The sequence below is a fragment of the Pongo pygmaeus genome, chromosome X, assembly GCF_028885625.2.
Source record: "Pongo pygmaeus isolate AG05252 chromosome X, NHGRI_mPonPyg2-v2.0_pri, whole genome shotgun sequence".
NCBI classification, from domain to species: domain Eukaryota; kingdom Metazoa; phylum Chordata; class Mammalia; order Primates; family Hominidae; genus Pongo; species Pongo pygmaeus.
This window is the reverse complement of record NC_072396.2, coordinates 34,832,247-34,844,536: the sequence shown is the minus strand read 5'-3', so window position 1 is coordinate 34,844,536 and position 12,290 is coordinate 34,832,247. Positions and strand designations below refer to the sequence as shown.

Genomic DNA, 12,290 nt, shown 5'->3' with positions numbered 1-12,290 from the left:
GCACATGTGTCCAAAAGGACCTGGTCTTCCCTTCCCTGCAAGCACATGTGTGCATGTGCACTCCGCTGTGCCACAGCTACCAGTGTTAGTGCGTTCTGCTCCCCACCCTCGCTGCACTGTTATCGCTGTAGGAGCATTCTTGGGCATGGAATCTACCAGCCTCACCCTTGCCAGCACCTAGCCCCTGTGCCAACACTGCCACTAGTGCAAAACTAGGCATGGAGACCAGCGGACCCACCCTCACCCTGAGCAACCACAGCCACAGCCACCCGTGTGACGGTGAACAGAGGGCGCACACAGCCCTGAGCCCACGAGAACCCCGCCCTCATGCTAACACCACCACAGGCGCAGATGCTCACACAGACACTAGTAGGGGGCACCACGCCCTGCTGTGCCATGCTAACACCAACCACTACTGTGAAAATCTGCACAGAGGCCAGTATCCTGCTGCACTGTCACTGGCATGAGCAAACAAAAACTGGTACTGCTGCCACCTCCCTACTAAGTGCTTTGGGTGGCACTACCCATTGGAGTGTTGTGACCAGCAGCCTGGGAGCACCTCAGTCCCTCTAGCACAGCTTCCCAACTTTGAGGGGCCAGAGAAGAAATCCAGGATTGGTAACATTCACCCAGAGTTAGGGCATGCAGCCCAGGATTCCTGAGTCGAGCCTCACCCCACGACTAAAATCTTTCGGAATTAAAGCCAGTTGACTGAACCCACATTATACCACTACCAAACTCCCAAGGGAATCAAATAGGATAAAGGAATAGAACAAAAACAAAAGGACAGCAACTTTAAAGACTGAAGGAACATCAGTCCACAAAGATGAGAAAGTACCAGTACAAGAACTCTAACAACTCAAAAAGTCAGAGTGCCTTCTATTCTCCAAACAACACTAGTTCTATAGGAAGGGTTCTTAACTGAGCTGAGATTACTGAAATGACAGAAGTATAATTCAAATTATATACTGGACCAAATGGACCTGATAGAGGTTTATGAAGATCTCCACCCCAAAACAACGAATATACATCATTGCTACATGGTACATGCTCTAAAATCAACCACACAATCAGAGATAAAGCAATCCTCAGCAAATAAAAAAGAACTGAAATCATACCAAACACTTTCTTGGACAACAAACAATAAAAATAGAAATCCAGACTGAGAAAATTGCTGAAAACCTTACAATTAAATGGAAATTCAACAAGCATCTCATGAAACACTTTTGGGTAAATAATGAAATTAGGGCAGAAATTAAGAAGTTCTGTGAAACGAATGAGAACAAAGACAACATAGCAGAATCTCTGAGACACAGCTAAGGCAGTGCTAAGAAGGAAATATATTGCACTGAACATCCACATTAAAACATTAGAAAGATCTCAAATTAACAACCTAACATTACAACTGAAAGGAACAAGAGCAAAACAACCCCAAAGCTAGCAGAAGACAAGAAATAACCAGAATCAGAGCTGAACTGAAGGAGATTGAGAGACAGAAAACCATTAAAAAGATCAAAGAAGCCAGGAGCTGAATATTTGAAAAAAAATACGATAGGCTGCTACCTAGATTAATAAAGAAGAAAAGATAGAAAATCCAAATAAACATGATTAGAAAAGACAAAAAGGATGTTACCACTGACTCCATAGAAATATGTTAATACAAGTCATCATCAGATACTAGTTAGAACACCTCTATGTACACAAACTAGAAAATCTAGAAGAAATACACTCTCCCAAGACTGAACCAAGAAGAAATTGAATCCCTGAACATACCAAAAATGAGCAACAAGATTGAATCACTAATAAATACCCTACCAACCCCACAAAGCCCAGGACCAGATGGATTCATAGCCAGTTCTACCAGATGTATGATGAAGAGATTGTACCATTCTTATGGAAACTATTCTGAAAAATTGAGTGGAAGGAATTCCTCCCCAACTCATTCTATGAGACCAGCATCATCATGATACCAAAACCTGGCAGAGACACAATAAAGAAAGAAAACTTCAGGCCAATATCCTTGATGAACTTTTATGCTAAATCCTCAACAAAATACCGCAAACCAAACACAGCAGCACATCAAAAAGCACCACCATGATCAAGCAGGCTTTATCCCTGGGATTCAAGATTGTTACAACATATGTAAATCAATAAATGTGACTTATCACATAAATAGAACAAAAGACAAAAAACATGTGATCATCTTAATAGATGCAGAAAGGGCTTTCAACAAAATTCAAAATGTCTTCATGTTAAGGACTCTCAGAGAACTAGGCATTCAAGGAACAAACCTCAAAATAATAAGAGCCGTCTATGACAAACCCATAGCCAACATCAGACTGAATGGTCAAAAGCTGGAAGCATTATCCTTGAGAACTGGCACAAGACAAGAATGCCCTCTCTCATCACTCTTATTCAACGTAGTATTACAAGTTCTGTCCAGAGCAATCAGGCAAGAGAAAGAAATAAAAGTCATCCAAAAAGGAAGACAGGAAGTCAAACTATCCCAGTTTAGAGATGACATGATTCTATATGTAAAAACCTCATAGCTTTGGACTAAAAGTTCCTTAAGCTGATAAACAACTTCAGCAAAGTTTCAGGATACAAAATCACTGTACATAAATTACTAGCATTCCTATACACCAACAATAGCCAAGCTCAGAGCCAAATCAGGAATAAAATCCAATTCACAATTCCACAAAAAGAATAAAATACCTACAAATACAGCTAACAGTGGATGTGAAAGATCTCCACTCTGAGAATTACAAAACACTGCTCAAAGATATCAGGGGTGACAAAACCATGGAAAAACATTTGATGCTCATGGATAGGAAGAATAAATATTGTTAAAATGGCCATACTGCCCAAAGCAATTTACAGAATCTATGTTATTCCTAAAAGTACATTTATAAAACTATAAAAAAACCATTTTAAAATTCATATGGAACCACAAAAGAGCCCAATTAGCCAAAGAAATCCTAAGCAAAAGAAACAAAGCTGGAAATATCATGTTACCTTACTTCAAACTATACTCCAGGGCTACATTAACTAAAAGAACATGGTACTGGCATAAACACAGACACATAGAACAAAGGAACAGAATAGAGAGCCCAGAAATAATGCTGCAAACCTACATACATCTGATCTTCCACAAAGCAGACAAAACAAACAATGAGGAAACAACATCCTATTTAATAAATGGTGCTGAGATAACGGGCTAGACCTATGCCGATGATTGACACTGGACCCATTCCTTACGCTACATAAAAAAGAAATAATGCTGCAAACTTACATACATCTGATCTTCCATAAAGCAGACAAAACAAACAATGAGGAAACAACACCCTATTTAATAAATGGTGCTGGGATAACTGGCTAACCATATGCAGATGATTGACACTGAACCCATTACACACACACACACACACACACACACAATTCCTTACACTACACACTATATTAAAAAATCCACAAGATGGATTAAAGACTTAAAGAAAATCCCCAAACTATAAAAACCCTGCAAGACAACCTATGCAATACCAGTCTGGAATTAGAAACTGGCAAAGATGTCATGATAAAGACACCAATACCAATTGCAACAAAAACAAATACTGATAAATCAGATCTTATTAGACTAAAGAGTTTCTTCACAGCAAGGGAAACTCTCAATAGAATAAACAGGCAACATACAGAATGCAAGAAAATATTTGCAAACTATGCATCTGGCAAAAGTGTAATATCTAGCATCTGTAAGGAACTTAAACAAATTTACAAGAAAAAAATGAAACAGACCCATTAAAAATGGGCAAAGGATAAGAACAGACACTTTTCAAAAGAAGACATAAATGCAGCCAACAAGTATATAAAAAGGAGCTCAATATCACTGATCATTACAGAAATGCAAATCAAAACCATAATGAGATGCTACCTCACACCAGTCAGAATGGCTATTACTAAAAAGTCAAAAAATAACAGATGCTGGTGAAATTGTGGAGAAAAGGGAATGCTTATACACTGTTAGTGAGAGCATAAATGAGTTCAACCATTGTGGAAATCAGTGTGGCACTTCCTCAAAGAGTTGAAGACTGAACTACCATTCAACCCAGCTATCCCATTACTGGGTATATACCCAAAGGAATATAAATCGTTCTACCGTAAAGATGCATGCATGTAAATGTTGACTGCAGCACTATCTACAATAGGAAGGACATGGAATCAACCTAAATGTCTATCAACGGACGACTGGATAAAGAAAATATGCTAAATATACATCATGGTATACTATGCAGCCATAAAAAAGAATGAGATAATATCCTTTGAAGGAACATGGATGGAGCTTGAGGCCATTATACTAATACTTAGTGAGGGCTAAAGGATGAGAACACATGGACACCAAGAGGGGCACAACAAACACTGGGGCCTACTTGAAGGCAGAGTGTGGGAGGAGGGAGAAGATCAGAAAAAATAACTACCAGGTACTAGTCTTAGTACTTGGATGATGAAATAATCTGTACAAAAAACTCCCGTGACACAAGTTTGCCTGTATAACAAACTTGCACATGTATCCCTGTACTTACAATAAAACTTTTTTTAATGTAGCCTTTTAAAACTATAAGATGTTTTTTGTAAGCCTTGTGGTAACCACAAAGCAAAGACAGCAATAGAGGAAAAAAAGAATGAAGTGTCTACAAATCAGCCAGAAAACAATAAACAAATGACAACAGTGAGTCCTCACATATTGATAATTACCTTGATTGTAAATGAGATTAAATTCTCCAATCAAAAGGCATAGAGTGGCTGAATGGCCAACAAAAAATACCCAGTCACACACTGCCTACAAGATACTAACTTCTCCTGTAAGGACCCACATAGAATAAAAGCGAAGGGATGGAAAAATATATTCATGTAAATAAAAACCAAAAGACAAAAATAGCTATATATATGTATTAAAAAAATAGTTTTAAGTAAAAAACTCCCTCCAGAGAGAAAGAAGGTCATTCATGATAAAGGGGTAAATTCATCAAGGGGCTATACCAATTGTAAATATATATGCACCCAACATCAGACCACCTAAATATATAAAACAAATATTAATAGATATGAAGACAGAGATAGACTGTAACACAATAACAGTAGGAGAATTCAATATCCACTTTCAGCAATGGACAAATCTTTAAGAAAGAAAATAAATACCAAATACTGGACACATGCTACACCTTAGACCAAATGGACCTAGCAGATATACACAAGGCAGTACATCCAATAGATGTACTGCATTGTGCAGAATACACATTCTTCTCAAGCACATAGAGAATACCTCCAGAATAAATAAAATGTTAAGCCATAAAGAAGTCTTAGCAAATTTAAGAAGATGGAAATGGCATTAAATATCTTTTCTGACAATGGCGTGAGTGTAGAAATAAATAACAATAGGAATTTTAGAAAATTCACAAATACATGGTAATTATACAGCGTGCAGCATCTGAATCACCAATGGAGAAATGGAGAAATTATAAATCAAATTTTAAAATGTCTTGAGATAAATTTCACCTCTGCCACTTACTAGTTTTGAGACATTAGGAATTAATATAATTTCTCTGAGTTCACTGTCATCATCTGTAAAATGGGTATAACGATAGCACCACATTTTATGTTGCTGTGAGGCAGAAATGAGGTAATTTATATAAATGACTTAAGCTGGTGCCTTATACATGGCAAGCTCTCAATAACTGTGAGCTATTTTCATTAGTGAAAGCAAGTCATGATACTGTAAAAGACTAACTAGTACCTGTATTTTTTTCTGGTATAAAAAGCTGACATTTAGGAAGCCCTATTTTTTTTTTAGATTACCTTTACCAATAGATTTCTTGCAGATTCATATCCACAGTAGAAATAACTTATTTCTAGTTTTGAAAACATATTTTTAAACCAGTCCCTTAGAAGACTCCTCTGTGATCCACACGAGGAAAACACACTTCCAAGTGCATTCTTTGTCTCAGGGCAAAAATATCATAAAATATGTAAACCAATTTGTAATCTCCTTATTTGCCAAAATCTCATCTATTACATTGTGTTGAGTCATTGCTCAAAATCTCCCTCTCCCTTAGGTAACATCCCCTGATTATCAGGAATAGGTATTTCCTTCATACATTATTTCCATACTATAAATTACTCAGATAATTGTCATTACGATGATGCTTTAGATTTGTTTAGAGTCCACTGTTTTGATATGAAGAGTAACTGGCCTATATTCTTCCACAAACCTTGTAAAAATTATTTCATTACTGTTTGTGAAAGTTCATTGAATGATTGTGTAGCATTACCTCTTTAATAAACATTGAATGGAAAATTATAAATGAAAACACTTCCTAAATTCACTCTTGATTTAATTGTTCATTAAAATAACCTCACATTGGATGTGTGTTTTACTCTTTAAAAATTGGCAAACTGCTAATACATCTCACTTAACTGGGCCAAGTCCATGTCTCATTTAACTTTGACTCCCCAGCACCAACTCATTTATTAAGAACAAATGTTGTTGAATCGAATTAAACAGCCAAACAGCAGACAAATGAAAGTTGTGGTTAGTAAGATAGGCCGGACTCAAACACTGCTCTTGTGAAAAAGCATTTTTAATCACCTTGTTATTTTCTAGGATAAAATAATCATTTATAAAAATGATTACATATTTTCCATATTTAGAAAATAATAGTTCTGTATTATGTTAATGTCTGCCTGGGAATAAAATAAGTACCTTATCAAATTCATTGGAATGATAAGACTATAAGTATACCCAAAAGTAGCTGTGAGGATACATTCAAATTAAAACAGCTGCAAGAGTTTATGGTTAGGTGTCGCTTCATGCTCAATATTGTTTCGGAAAAATGCAGTTTCAATTTATAGAATTACAACATGTATTTTAGGGCTGGAGAGAAGCTTAACATGTCCTTTACTGAACCTAGAGAGGAATGCACTGCAACAGGATATCCATCCAAAATTGAATAGTGACATAGAAAGTGCTGATGATCTCTACTGGAGGAAAGAGGTGGACTGTAAGATGCTGCACATTACTTGTATATTTATTTAACATTCCAGGACTTTATTATTAAAATACTGTAAGCCGTATGTGCCTTATTTTTTTTTCCTCATAGCTCAGTGCCAGAATTTTGAGGAATTTCAGCATGCTTTGGTGAGAAAAGAAACAGGTATTTGTTTTCCAAAAGAGTGAAGGCACTGACTGCTTTTGTCCAAAGGATGTATTACTGACCAAAAATGAGCAATCTTGGAAAATCAAAAGGAAGAACTTTCCTGCTGATAAGATGAATATATAGGTAGAGGAAGGAAGGAGTATAAGCTATGTGGGAGCACTAAACCACCTCTCAACTTTAAGTATTAGATAAATATCAATGTCATCATTCTTAGAAACCATTCATTTAAAAATGAAAATTAGAGGATAACAGAAAAGAAATATAGTGTTAGGAGTAATCCATCAGGAAACGAAATGGTTCTGTGTGTTATCTACACACACTCATGCTGAGGGGCTTGAATTCCACTTTTTGCTTTGAAAGTTACTGTGCTGGAATTTTCATAGCAAAAGCAAGTTTTGCATAATGATTTCTCAGTGAAAGAGCCTTTAAGCTGCCAGGTATATGCTTCTGGAATAACACGCCATGAGATTCTTTGATGTTGTTTACCGAGTTATTTTCTTTGGAGTATTGTTCTGTAAAATTTGGTAGAAAAAGCATCTCATGATTAGGAAGTTGGGAAAATGCTGAATATTTTATCCTCCTGTTGTAAATTCACAAAATATATTTTTATATTGAAGACTGAAAATTCCTAGAGTAAAAAATATAAACTGAAAAAGGCAAAAAAAATTTGCTAATTTAATAAACACAAATATGTTCTGCATATATATAATTTATATTTATATATAAATATTTATATATAAATATTTATATATAAATATTTATATATAAATATTTATATAAAAATATTTATATATAAATATTTATATAAAAATATTTATATATAAATATTTATATAAAAATATTTATATATAAATATTTATATAAAAATATTTATATAAAAATATATAAATATAAAAATAATTTATATTTATATATAAAATATATATTAATATATAAATATTTATACATATTTATATATACAAAATATATAATTATTTATGTATTATATATAAATACAAATATATTTAAAATATTGCCACGAATCCATTTTTTCACTGAACACCTATTGCTATTTTGTGCAATATGATGATAGGGAACAGAGTCTAATAAACCTGGTTTAAGGCCGGGCTTAGTGGCTAGTGCCTGTAATGCTAGCATTTTGGGAGGTCGAGGCAGGAGGATCTCTTGAGCCCAGGAGTTTGAGACTAGCCTGGGCAACATGGGAAAACCACATCTCTACAAATAATACACAGATTAGCCAAGTGTGATGGTGTGGGCCGGTAGTCCCAGGTACTCAGGAGGCTGAGGCGAGGCTGTAGTGAATCGTGATGGTGCCACTGCACTCCAGCCTGGGTGGCAGGGTGAGACCTTGTCTCAAAAAAAAAAAAAAAAAAAAAAAAGGAAAAGCTGGTTTAAGGAATTAAAACCCCATAAATTATGATAGAAACACATTTCCAGGTGATAAGGAGTGGCTGTGATAGCAGCATTCACTTCTATTTTCATGGAGACAATTTTTTCTATTTTTTCCTTTTCATTTTTCATGCTTTTTCCTTTCAGCATACTCTATTAGGAATAAAGTGAAAAATGCCATTTGCTACCCCAGAGGAGCTATTCACTCCACTATAAGTAATTACAATAGAATCTGATAAAGATGTATTGATAATGAGATTTATTAGCTAAGTTTCTTTTGGTAGCAAGCAAAGAAAACCAAATCGAAGTTAGATACATGAAACCTGAGCACAGAAATAAAACCAGGCTCAAAAAATATCTAGAAAGCAGATGTATCATTTTCAATGACACAGTCACTGAACTGCTTTGAACAAAGGTGGCCTTCCTAAGCAAAAATTCAGAATCTTGTCTGGAGATTCAAAATGAAGCCTGCTGCTGGTAGAATGAATGCATATAAATAAATACATAAGAAATACATATAAACAAAATTTAAATCTATGCATATATAAGTATACTCGAATATCGTTCCTTCAACATTGATTTGTTCAACGTTGTTTCATTATAACGTTGATGAGGAAAAAAATCAATTTCCAGAGAGGCCACTGTCTGTGTGGAGTTTGCACGTTTTCCCCATGTCTGTATGCATTTTCATTTTCTCCGTGTACTCCCGTTTCCTCCCACATCCTAAAGTTGTGCACGTTAGGTGAGTTGGGGTGTCTACATTGTCCCAGTGTAAGAGTGTGTGTGTGTGTGTGTGTGTGTGTGTGAGAGAGAGAGAGAGAGAGAGAGTGACCTGCTATGAGATGGCATCCTGGCCAGGGCTGATTCCGGCCTTGCTCCCTAAGCTTCCCAGGTATGCACCAGCCACTCTCCCCCTGAACTGGAATACATGGATAAATAATTATTTTACTTGTTTCTATTAATCTTTTAAATGTACTTATAACTCACATTTATTTCCATGTTTAATACTGGAAGTAATTTGGTCTTTCTTTACAAGTTTGGTGATGTTTTGTGATGGGAAATATGCCATAAAACTTAATTCTTGTTTATATCAATTAGCCTAGGGTAAAATGGGTTTCCTTACAAGTTCTTCTTTGTAAAGTTGCAGTTTCCAAAAACCTATCAACAACATTAACTGAGGACTTACTATAATACATATGTATATATAACTACTTTATTGGAAGAAATAGTACAGATGCCCAGCAATGGTGACTATAGGGATTTACTATGAAGTCTATGGAGAAACCAGCCCATTCCCATTAAGTCACTGTCACTCACGGTGAGTTTGTCAGAGAGTACTCTGTCATGCCATCTTCCAGGATCCCCAGCTTGCTACCTAGAATCAACAAATGTTAACATTTTCATATTTAAGAAACAAAAGTTTTCATGGCAAGATGAAGACCTCTTTGTTTATTTTAATCCCTGCCCAATCTCATTCCCTTCATTTCTTCCCCAGAGGCAGGGATGAATTCCGGACCATGCTTCACACTTTACGATGCCCAAACACCCCCAGACACCAGGGCCCAAGACTGCCCATCCCACTGCATCTCACTCCATATATCCACGTAGTTTATAAAGGGAAGACTAATGTGTTTTCCAGGGACCCATGGAATACCTTCCTCCTCCATCCTTGGAGATCCTGAGCTGCATGCAGATGGGGCAGGGCTGGGTGGAGAGACTGCTAGATACCAACTTTAAACTTGCATGAGGATGTGCCTTTATTCCTAAATAGTGAGAGTTTTGCAGGCATGCATCAACTGGACACCTTTATTGCTTTGAAAACCAGATAACTTTATTGCCAACAATGGTAAAACTGAAAGGAAAAAACTGAAGATAACGTTCTGAAAGGGCAACATGCCCACCCTGTCTGGCGGCCCAACCCGGTGAAGGCACCCCGTGGCTGTGGGGCCCATCTGGGCTCAGGACTCCTCCCCACTGCGGCCCAGGGTGAGCTTGTCAAACGGGTACTCTGCCAGGCCGGTTTCCCGTGGCCCACATCTTGCACAGGTTGCTCAGGTAGCCACTCAGCTCTTTGATGGCCTTGACCTGCTGGTTCAGGAAGTGGCTCTCCAGGAAGTCGCACAGCTGGGGGTCACCCTTCTCCATGGCCAGGTAGTGCAGCTCCAGGAGGCTGTAGTTGACACTCTCCTCCAGGTGGAAGGCACACTCCGTGGCCTCAAACCCACTCTCCCAGTATTCACGCTCTGGTTTCCAGATGTCAGGAAGGCAGATGCGGCCACCGCGCAGGTTCTGCAGCATCATCAGCTTCTGGGCGTGCTCCCTCTTCTCGTGCGACTGGCTCAGGAAGCAACGGCTGAAACGCTCCAGGGTCACGTCGTCCCGGTCTAAGTAGAAGGCCATGGACAGGTACACACAGGAGGCGTGGAGCTCCAGGTTGACGTGGCTGTTGACGGCGGCGTCGCAGTCGGGGTGGTAGTTTTGGCGCACCTGCCATAGCGAGGCGATCAGCGGCCGCTGTGAGTCGCTGGGTCTGTGACAGGACAGGAAGTGGGCAGTGGAACCCCTTCTGGGGGGAGGGTCGCGCTCCGCAGGGGCTGAGATGTGTTCCATGTAGGACTTCAGTTGATTTAATGAAGCCCACCCACATTAGGGAGGGCAGTCATCTTTACTCAGTCTGATTCAAATGCTAATCTCATCCTACTTCATCCTCAAAGGCACAGCCAGAATAGTGTTCGACCAAGTATTTGGGCACTCTGAGACCCAGTGAAGTTGAAATATAAAATTAACTCACAGTATTATTCATAATAAGTCCAGAGTGAACGGATACAATTTTTAGTAATAATCTGTGAAAACTCTTTGTTTGGACTTTCACTTATCTTCATCATTTAAAAAACAGTTACACAATTGATAAAACAAAACACGTTCTGGCTCAGTATCAGTGATTAGCTCTCATCTATGAATTCAATACATTTCTACTGAGTAACTATTAGTTACCAGATATTTTTATAGATACTAACATAAAAACTTGTTCTAAATATTCCTCGTATTTTCATTTTTTTGTAGCTGAGCAATATTCAACGTTCTGCATCATCCCTTCTTGTGGTGCAAGTTTTCTTTTGAATGCGTCTATAGTAATACACGCAGTAGACGCCATGATGTACTCATAAGGAAGTGGACCATAAGTACTTGGCAGCTTATCTCTTTCTCTCTCTCTCTCTGTGTGTGTGTGTGTGTGTGTGTGTGTGTGTATGTGTGTGCATATATTTACACATCTGTGTATATATGCATATGAATAAACAAAATCACTTTTTAATGAGAGTAGTGAACGTGGTGCATCAATCCAAAACCAGTATTACCTGTCTCTGGGCTGTTCACTCTATATTAATTATTTCATTATCACAGAAACATTCTGAATTAATTTTTATTATTATCACCCATATCTTACAGATAAATAAATTGTGAATTAGAGCGTTTGTAACATACTAAAACACACTTTTTAAAATTTTACTGGTATGAACACTTAACATGAGACCTACTCTAACATATTTTTTAGTGCACAGTAGAGTATGATAGACAGTAGAGTATGATAGACAGTAGAGTATGATAGGTGCAATGATGTGCTGCAGATCTTAAGAGTTTATTTTTTTCTTTTTTCTTTGTTTCCCCCCGTTTGGTTTTTTGTTTGTTTTGTTT

The 12,290-nt window shown here is 37.4% G+C and overlaps 1 pseudogene; it reads right to left on the bottom strand.

Annotated features, from left to right (window-relative positions):
* Positions 1 to 10,555: 10,555 nt before the first annotated feature.
* Positions 10,556 to 11,207, bottom strand: LOC129024043 (ferritin heavy polypeptide-like 17; annotated as a pseudogene).
* Positions 11,208 to 12,290: the final 1,083 nt, after the last annotated feature.